Here is a 10,598-nt window from a genome sequence, read left to right on the forward strand (position 1 = left end):
ACGCTGTTCAGAATCTTCTCCATGCTCCTCCAATACGCCTTTAAGGACTGCAGCGAGGGTGTCTTCATTCACACCAGATCCGATGGCAAGCTCTACAACCTGGCCCGTCTACGAGCCAAGAACAAAGTCAAAGAGGTGCTCATCCGTGAGATGCTCTTCGCCGACGACGCAGCCTTGACATCACACTCCGAAGAGGGACTCCAGCAGCTAGTCACTTGCCTTTCCCACGCATGCAAGGAGTTCGGACTAGCCATCAGCCTGACGAAGACGAACGTTATGGCTCAAGGCACGGGGACTCCCCCATGCATCACCATCAACGGATACACCCTGGAGGTTGTCAACGACTTCACTTACCTTGGGTCCACCATCTCGAGCTCTCTGTCAGTTGACTTGGAGGTCAACCGGAGAATCGCCAGGGCAGCCACAGTTATGGCCAAACTGAACCGGCGAGTGTGGAACAATTCCAGCCTCACTGAGAAAACCAGACTGCGCATCTACCAAGCCTGCGTACTCAGCACTCTCCTCTATGGCAGCGAGACGTGGACCACCTACGCAAGGCACGAAAGGAAACTCAACAGCTTCCACATGAGGTGCCTGCGACGCGTCCTGCATGTCACCTGGCAGGATAAGGTCCCCAACACCGAGGTGCTGAAGCGAGCCAACATGAGCAGTTTGCATGCAGTTCTTAGTGAGAGACGCCTCAGGTGGCTCGGCCATGTCAAAAGAATGGATGCAGGCCGTATTCCCAAAGACCTCCTCTACGGCGAGCTAGCAGAAGGCCAGAGGATGACAGGGCGCCCAAAACTGCGGTTCAAAGACATCTGCAAAAAGGATATGACACAATGCTCCATCAATCTCAACACATGGGAAGTTCAAGCAGACGACCGCCTAGCCTGGAGGCTCGCGGTCAGGCAAGGTACGTCATGCGCAGAGGCTGTGCGCAACGAGGAGGCAGTCCAGAAAAGATCGAGGCGGAAGCAGCGTCAACAGCAGCAACAACAGCCATCTGCCTTCACCTGTAACAAGTGCGGCAGGGATTGTCACTCCCGAGTCGGACTGCACAGCCATTCTCGGCGGTGCAGATAGACTCTCAAGAAGCTACGCCATCGTCTCTCGAGACGGACGGCTGCTGATGAGACGATGAAATAGTAAAGCAGGTTATCTTCCATAATGTGTATACATGGGCCTCATCCAATCAGTTGAAGGCCTTTAGAGCAAAAACTCAGGTTTCCTGGAGAAAAAGGAATTTTCAATTAGCAATAATTGTACCTTGGATAAGCCTCATTGGCTACGATACTGCCACTGCACAGAGCTAGAGAAAAAGGGATTTTGTCTCAAGATTATAACAGAAATTCTGTCTGCATTTCCAATCTGCCCTACAGGTTTTGGACTTGCCAGTCCCTATAATAATATAAGCTAATTGCTTTAAAACCTCTCTCTCTCTCTCTCAAAGAGTAATTGAACACCATTAGATAATGTGGGAAAGAACCAAAGAAAATATATTTCTCTCCCTCAACAGGTCATTTCCTTTGTAAATTTTCATAATAAGGCCTGAGGACAGAGTTCCATGATTAAGTCATAAAGATATTATTTCCAACAAGAGCCTCACAAAAAATTTTGTTTTTTCTTTAAGTGAAAAAAATTATGTATCTTTAAAAATAATGCATGTCATATTCCTTGGGCAATACTTTTAAAAACTCAGACTAACTTTGAAAATAAAAAGCAACCAAGTAGCATTCATTTGGACAGGTGTGAAGCGTTCATGTTCTTTCAGAGTTCAGTTGCAGTTAGGTGCAGGGATAGGGTCTGGAAGGAGAACTGACTGATTTTAGCTTGATTCACATTTGAGTTCTCATCTCATTCTTTCCCGTCTTCATAGCATCCACTGAAAAACTGCAGCATTGTTCAATATAATGCAGAGGGTAACTGAACCATCAGCTTGACTTCATGCTGCAACTGTGCTGATGCTTGCTAAAATGCCCAAACCAAACGGGATAAACAATTCACAGTTTCCCTGAAAGATTTGAGGGAAGGGCGCTGACGGGTTGATAAAGAAGAATGCTGCTGTCCATATCTGCTTTTAAAGGATGCGAGACTTGTCAACTCTATCCTATTTTTCAAGTAAACCATGAAATCCACAAAAGCCCAAATTGGGATTCTTGTTCCTAGCCATGACTATTCTTAATTTCTGTTTCACCGCATGAGTACAGAGAGATAAGTGAGATGATTTCCAGCTTGAAGTATAAAAGAAGTTTCAAAAAGACCATAGAAAAATAGGTTTGGTAGGTTTGGAAAATTCTTTTTCTTTTAATACACTATAAAATGTGAAACAGAAGCACAATGGCTTAATGAGTTTCTGTCTCTGTACTGTGACAAATCTACAATTTGGCCTTTGTAAAAGTAATGATATGTTTCATTAATTTCATATGTTCTTTTAATAGAGTATTTGGAGGGAAGGCATTTTGCTTCAGAAATTAAAGCAAAGAAAGCTGATAAAAGCTTCAAGTTAGTGTTCAGTACTTCCTGGAATACATTAATAACATTCAACTGCCTTTTCAAACACACAGACAAATCTCAAAGCAATGCTTTGTCTTCTCAGTCATAATCCTAATAATAAAAGACTAGAAATCCTTTCAGAGTCCCTCCCTACAATCCACCTCCCCCTCCACCACTTGCACACACACACACACACACACACACTACATGTTTCACTAGTGCATTTGGATCTGGAAGTTAACATCCTATAACCACCACCTCCACCATGCATCTACTTACTCTGGTATTTCTGGACAACATCCTGTGCCTTTTCCACATCCCCTATAGGGACCCCTTTCCTGAAACAAGTTACACAATTCCCAGAGTCTCATCTCGCCTTTTCACAAATATCCTCATGTTGTACAAGCTGACCCCAGGCAAGGGTTGGAATACAAGAACTTTATTTGTGAGGTGATCCTGGAAGCACCTGAAAATGGGGAAGGGGAAATTAGGCAGACAAAGAAGTCATTGAAGGAGGCACTAGTGAGCAAGCCACCTTCCTGGGCAGGGGGGATTTGATCCCACTGGGGACTGCTGGGAGCCTGTGCAAAACACATCTTGGTTATCCACCCTGGGATATTTATCCTCTAGCTCCCACATGTTGTTGGCCAGGTGCTGCTCCTCAGGGAAGGAAATCCCAGCACCCTGGCTGCACTGCTTGTAGATGAAGGGAAGCTCTTAGGAGGACAGACATGTGGGCTTGCAGCAGGACCCCATCAGCCTGTGCAGGGTGGGAAAGAGCTGACAGGACAGGGTAGAGCAAATATGGCTCCTAATGGTGCCATAGCATGTCTTGTTCTCTAATTCATTCACTCAGAAATCTCCTGTTTACCCCAATTGTCCAGGTGCCATATGACAAATTTGTCAAACCTGTCACTGAAACACAGGCATCCGGCGCCCTTCCTCTTTGCCTTCACAAGCTTGACAGTAGCGGGTTTTACTTAACTTGGTCTGTAGAAAACATCTTGGGCTTGTTCTGTAACTCCCTAACAGAGGCAGCTGGGATCTACAAACCCACTGGGCAATCTGGATGAGATCAATGTCTTTATTCTCTGGAATCATCTTACTTCCCTTAGTGAGATTTCTATCCCAATGCTGTGAACAGAATAATGAAGATGGGGTGAGGAGTGGGGGAGGTAAGGAAAGGAAAAGTTTATGTCATATAAGAAGCTTATATTTAGAGAAAAAAAACAACAGTAATAGTATAAATTTCACTGTTGGTTATAGTTTTCTGAAGCAGGGGAGGGGGACTTTTGGCCACTGTTTTTCTCAGCAATGTCCTTTACCCAGCCTTGGAATTAGGGGCTGTCCTAGCATCCCTCAGGAGTGGGCACCTTGGTCACAAACTCTCTCGGCACCCCAATATTCTGCAGAGGCATTTTTAATTCGAGAGACTCACTCATTGCTGGGTCTACATTGATTTACTTTTATAAATTCATTAGCCCTGCTCAGAGGAAGCATCAACTAATATGATATTATTTATTATATTATATTTCTCATTTATCTTATCACCAGGATGCTTCCTAAGACTAGGCTTGGTGAGAAGGAGGGAGGTAGAGGGAGACTAAAGAAAGATACAGGTGAGTAAGAACGGTGGGTTGGAAATCCAAATTTATTTAAAAACAAAACCAAACAAAGAAACCAGTTTACAAACTAAGTGTTCATGGCAGTCGTGAGCTGCTTCTGGCACATACGTTCTTGTCCTGCAGTCCTGAACCTCTGCACCAACTACCCTTCAGGTTACTTGCTCGGTCTTCACCTTCATGGAAATAATGTGTACATGAGCAGTTGTTTCTCCAACTACCTGCATTTCTAGGTCTGATTTCCTTGCGCTTACAGTAATGACATTTCTTACTTAAAGTCCTAGTATTCCTGGCCTGGCAGGACATTGGGTGGCACTACTGGGCCACCACAGCACTCTATCAAATAAGGGCTTTCCTTGATATGTGACTAGTCCTTGAAAATATGACAACAAATACCTAAATGGGGACTGTGCAGATGTGTGTGTACATGTGTGTGCCTTATGTATAAGCGCATGCGTGCATATGCGTGTGAGCTGAAGGGGGGCATGATAATTCCTCAGTATGCCGCAAATAAGAGAACAGCTGCTTGTTTCAGATATTAAAAGAATGTAAATTGGGTTGAGTTTTCTTTTGGCACAAGAACAAGGAATGCTTAAGTTTCCCACTTGCACTTAATTTATTTTTAGGTTTATTCACCACCATTTGTCAGGTTTCTGGAGCTTGACCTGAAACTAACCTTTAGATAAACGTGAAGGCAAACAGAGCCCTGAAACTCTATCTGTATGTTCTTTTGTCTTGGGAACTGTAAATCGGGGCATTAGGTGAATAACACAGCTTGGCTTTGTGTCATGAAAAGTAATTCGGGGCTGCGGTAAGGGCAGGATTTATGAAGCTGTCTGGCCAGGCTTGGGCAGAATGCCAGCTTACACCTGCTTTGCAGACATGGCTGTGTGCATTTGGTCACACTGCTGAAGCAGCCAAATTCCTTTCACTGGATAGAGGCACTGCTGTGCTGGCCAAAGCAAAAAGCAGGCAGGGGAGGGACCCTGGGCAGCGATGGGGTTGGGGAAGGCAGGGGGAGCCAACCAGTCTTTAGGAACAAATCAATTACAAACTTCCCTTTGCTTATTCCCCAGCAAAAATCCCTCAAAAAATTCATCTGTTTCCACAACATTGTAACTAAGTAATCTTGTGGGGCTGGCAAGAAAAGGAAACTAAATCAAATGGCAAAGTTTTAGAGTTTTTTCGTTAAATGAGGGATTGTGTCATAACTAAGGCTGCTATATAATTTATCGGCTGAACAGAAGCACTTTTCAAAGTGAAGGGAGGGAGGGCTACAGTTAATTAGGTTGGGACAACACCCGTAAATTGGGACTGTCCAAGGCAAACTGGGATGGATGGTGACCCTAGTCGTGATCGTTTACACTGCCACACAATGAACCTGCTAAATTACTGTTGTGTTACAAGGATGCTTTTCTAAGAAGTGACAGAAATTATATTGTCTCTTTGATGGAGCTGGCCAACCTCCATGAAGCAGATGGCCAAATTGTCATGGTGCCAGCGCACACTGCAGACTAGCCATGGTAAAACCATGGTGCTCCATATTTTTCCTCCCCTTCCCTTCCCTTTCTGAGAAACGTGCAAAAAGCCCAGCAAGTCTCTGCTTTTCCTGACAGGGAATGGCCAGCAGGTAACATACCAGGCTTGTCAGCATCTGACTAACTAGAATTAAAGGCATGAGGTAGAATTTACATGGGGAATACCACTGTTCTTTGTGATCTCAGTGCTAATGAAGTTTGACATGAACTCCCCTTCTCTAGCAGTTGTCTACATTCTTCCCACTCTCCCATACTTCCAGATTCACTAATGTACTAGTTTCCTATGATACCATAACAAATTACCAAAAATTTTGTGTCATCATAAATAGGAATTTATATTACCTGATGGCTTCTGGTATTCTTTGGATAGTGGCCAAGAATAATCCCAATCTCTGCCTCTCTTCACATGGCTCTCTTCTCTAAGTTTCTGTGTCCTCTTCACTCTCATAAGCACACAAGTTATTGGATTTAGAGCCCACCTAAATCCAGGATGATCTCACTTTGAGATCCTTAACTAACTACAACTACAATGACCCTATTTCTCCATAAGGTCACATTCTGGGATGTGTCAGGTGGACACAAATTTTGGTGGTGGTCAGGGAGGAGGGGAGCATGACCCAACCCATTAAAATTAGTAAACTACAAACAAGATCAATCCTACAAAGTAGCCCTTTAACTCCTGTTGTTCCATACCCAATATCGAGGTAATTGATCACCTGTGTTCTAACATTATGACCTCCTTTATTGTGGGCAGTTTGCAGATATCTGCCTCTAATGCCTTTGCTTCCATTGCTATGTAGTTCATGTAAGCCCTTTCAGTCTCCTCATTGCACCAACCCACTAAACTTCAGAGAACAGTCTCATTGGTAATCTTCCACACTACCTCTACCAAGACTCCTGGTTGTGTTTTTCAGAACTTACACACACATACAAACAGGACAAGGCAGCATATGCTGGTACCTCAAGAGTCATACCAGGAGCTGGCATCCTTGTTGTATTCTGGGGGCAGCAGATTTGGCAACAGGGTTAAAAGGCATCATTCAATTCATAACCACTAGATGACAAAAGGCAGAGATTAATTTTTCAATGTGCTACATCAGGGGAAAAAAAGGCTTCTTTGGAGGAAGGTGTGCCAGGCACATCTCACCTGTCCAAAACCCTTTTGCCCATTATATTTAGTTTGGGCTGAGGGAAATATTTTAGGTTTCCCCCCTCTCAGACCTCTTGGCCCTTTCTGTCCAAGCCATTAGGACAGAAAAGAGAAACCAGTTTTAAAGTGAAGCCCACAGACCACCCCATTCTTCCCCAACCCAGCCACTTAGTTCAGCCAAACCATTGAGTCTCAGGAGGCAGTGATGCAGACAGGATTAAGTGAGGCCTATACATACAGACAATCACTCAGGTAATCAGATCGTAGTAAAACGACGACCATGTCCAGCTTGAAGCAGTTAGAGGAGCTCGAGACCTCTGCCCATTGTCCTTTATAAGATTATAAAGGGTCGTAAGTCTGAGAGGGATAGATTGTTATTTTTGTTAAAATATTTATTTATTTGTTTAAAAAAAGAAGAAGAATATATGAAAGAGTGAAGCAGGAGAGCTTGTATGTATGACCCATGGGCATGAACTTGTTGTGGGGGGGATTGCTGGGGGAGGGCGGTGCTGGATGGAGGGGAGCAAAGGGGAAAAAATTGGAACTATTGTAACAATATAATCAATAAAATATACTTAAAAAAAAAAAGAGTCATACCGGGAGGTAAGACCATAGGAGGAGGGCATCCACAGAGAATGGGAAGCCTGAGTGCAGACTTAATAGGAGCTGAATAGAAGTCTGAGTGAGTTCAAAGGAGGGCAAGAGCCTTTGGGCCAGAGTTTAAATCTCTCTTTTAATCTTCAGCCACAGTGATAACAGAAAATGTCTCTTTTGGCTATAAAAGCCATAAACTCCATTTAAACAAGCTTATGGAAAAAGAGGCTGAGTATTTCCCATACTCTACTAGTGGGAAGGTCTAAGTTTAGGCCCAGGGATAGCTTGATGTTGCTTCTCCAAGAATGCTATCAGAAATCAACCTTTCTCCTCCTCTTGACTTGGGATTCCTCTGTGTTGACTTGATTTCAGGCTTACATCCTATTATCCCAAGACTTCCAGCTAAAATGTGTGGGTTGATGCTAAATGGCTGTGACTGTCACCTATCTACTCATTTCTGAACAGTCATTCTGGCAAGGGTCTGAGTCACCTGCCCATCTTGGAGCCACTGCATGGGGTAAGCCACAGCCAAACCATGTAAACTAAGGTGAGGGAGGGCCATGGTGATGTTAGAGAGGCAGAGGTAAAACAATAATGTCCACTACACTTACTCTGACAACTTTTATAGCCACTTCACATACTATCAGAACAATTTCTAGCCAGCTGCTAGAGCTGGGTCGGCCCTCAGAACATCCACAAGAATACAAGATGACTGTTTTGACAGCACAGATATTACAAGATATTTTATTTACCCATAGTACCTTAGACACTATTTTCAGGCAACTAGACAAAGGGTATATTAGTCTGCTAAGACTGTCATAACAAAATACAGAGACTCAGTGGCTTAAATGACAAGAATTTATTTTCTCACATTTCTGGATGCTGGAAGTCCAAGATCAAGGTTCTGGCAGGGTAGGGTTCTTCCGAGCCTCTCTCCTCAGCTACTACATGGCTGCCTTCTCCCTGTGTCCTCACATGGCCTTTTCTCTCTGTGTGCATCCCTAACATCTCTTCCTTTTCTTATAATGACACCAATTTAATGGAAATAGATCCCACCCTTATAACCTCATTTAACCTTAATTACCTCTTTAAAAGCCCTGTTTCCAAATACAGTCACATTGGGGGTTAGGGCTTCACCATATGAATTTGGAGAGGACACAATTCAGTCCATAACAAAAGGGCAAACTTATTTTCATTCCTTTCCTTCTGGCTTACAAGAGTAAGATGTGGAGTAATACATTTTGACACTGATTAACTCTGACATGTGGTGCCGCTTCAAATATTTTTTCAAGTGAAAGATCTAAAATGTTTTCCAGTTTCCAATTCGCGATATCTCAGAGGTCACATTCTGATCCCAAGCACAGTCAGAATCCTATTAGTCTTCCCATATCAATTAACCCTACAATTTTTTCCATTTAATTGCCAGATGTTTTTCCTCAGGTCAACAGGCCACAACCAGACTAGTGTTCAAAGAGAGTATTTTCAGACATAAATGACAAATACACACATATAAATATTTTATGGCATGCTATGTAATTATATTGCAAACACACACTGATGTTATAGCTAAACATGATTTATGGATATACTCTCAAAGCATCCGGTGCTTTATTATTTGAATTCCTTTCCCTTCTAAGCCAATGTCAATATACAGAAAAGACCAACTAAAAACATGTGATACCTGTTAAGGGTAACATGAAATATGACACTTCAAAGCAAATTGGTTACTAATTCCTGGAGCTGAGCTTGTTCCGTCCCACTTAAACCAAGTTACCTCCTCTCAGGAAACATTTGGAAACCAAGATCTAGGAAACAAAAGCAAAAATTCAACTCTAACTACAGGTTGCCTAATGAAATGATTCTGAATCATTTCTTCAGCTTCCAGTGCCATGCCAAGTTCTCCAAGAACTAGTAATACAATCCTCACTGGAATTTCTAAAGAGCTCTGAGCCCCAGTTGGTAGTGCATCAGTCAGTGCACCCCTGCTGTTTTTGCCAATTTCACTTCCAAGTCATATGTTAGAATTCACTTGCCAAATACTGAACTATCCCCTGGTTCCTAGTGTGCAATTAAAAAGAATTTACAAGTAAAAAAGAATAGTATAGAAGGCACCTCTAAAATATTTCCATTTGGAAAAATACGGTATGTACTGAACACAGTCCCTTTTGACAAGGTCTGGTTTTAGATGACTTGGGTAGAAGCATTACTATCTCACTGGAACTTTGACAACATAAACACCTCCATCTTTATAAAGACTAAAACTGGAGTTACCACCAATCTTGGATTAAATTCATCTTATTATTTACGCTCAGAAGTTATCCTGGTCTCACAGCCTTCTTCTGAGAAAAGGTACAAAAGGCAGGGTGAGGGTGCATGAAAGTTCAGTTTCTGAAGAATATGTGTACATTTACATGCAACAGAGATATGCAATAGTGGTACAATTTAATGTAGTTCAGTTAAAAGCTATTTTGCATAAATTAGGCCAGTTTTTAATAAGTCTGGGTGCATGTTTACATTTAGCTCTGTAGAATATAACACAAATGTAGACCCATCAGCTCGGGGGTGTGACTTATATGTTACAGACATTAGTGGTATTAACAAAAGGAATATAGCAGTGAGGTTTCATTATTATATCCCAGCTTCATAAGAACTTTTTTGAAAATTTTTTTTTTCTGAACTAAAAGTTAAGAGGATAACATCTTGCATGTAATACCTGACAGATTCTATTATGGTTTCTGTCACCTTTTAGTATATTTCCTAACTGTGCATACTATAGAAAAGAGCAAGGAATTAATCAGGTTGCTGAAAGAGTTGGGTTGCACAGCATGCAGAAAGCTCTTCAGCTATATTATTTGCACAATTTCTGTAGGGAGTTGTGCAATAGAGGCCTTAAATTTAATATGTCTGGCCCCCTTCCATGTGGACTCAGTTCAAACCCATTGCCTGCAGCTTGCTGAATCCAGAGTGGGAAATCAGTCATTATATTAGGGACGGGTGGCAAATGGTTCCAATTCACATTTTTCAGCTGGTATGTTTTTAACCTGGAGCAACACCAAATTGGAAAATTCTGCAATTTTGCAAGCTGGGCATTAGATCTATATTGCAGTCTAAATGCATTTCTACTTTGAGGAAGTTGACAAGATGATTTTTCTTTAGAATTTCTTTAGTTGCTGTGCCACTGACAGAAATGTCAAGGTC

At 42.4% G+C, this 10,598-nt stretch overlaps 1 pseudogene; it reads right to left on the bottom strand.

The window, feature by feature from the left end:
* Positions 1–1,207: 1,207 nt before the first annotated feature.
* Positions 1,208–1,314, bottom strand: LOC150008905 (U4 spliceosomal RNA; annotated as a pseudogene).
* Between the last annotated feature and the right edge of the window lie 9,284 nt (positions 1,315–10,598).

Source organism: Furipterus horrens, unplaced genomic scaffold (genome assembly GCF_987537825.1).
Source record: "Furipterus horrens unplaced genomic scaffold, mFurHor1.1.pri manual_scaffold_5, whole genome shotgun sequence".
NCBI lineage: Eukaryota > Metazoa > Chordata > Mammalia > Chiroptera > Furipteridae > Furipterus > Furipterus horrens.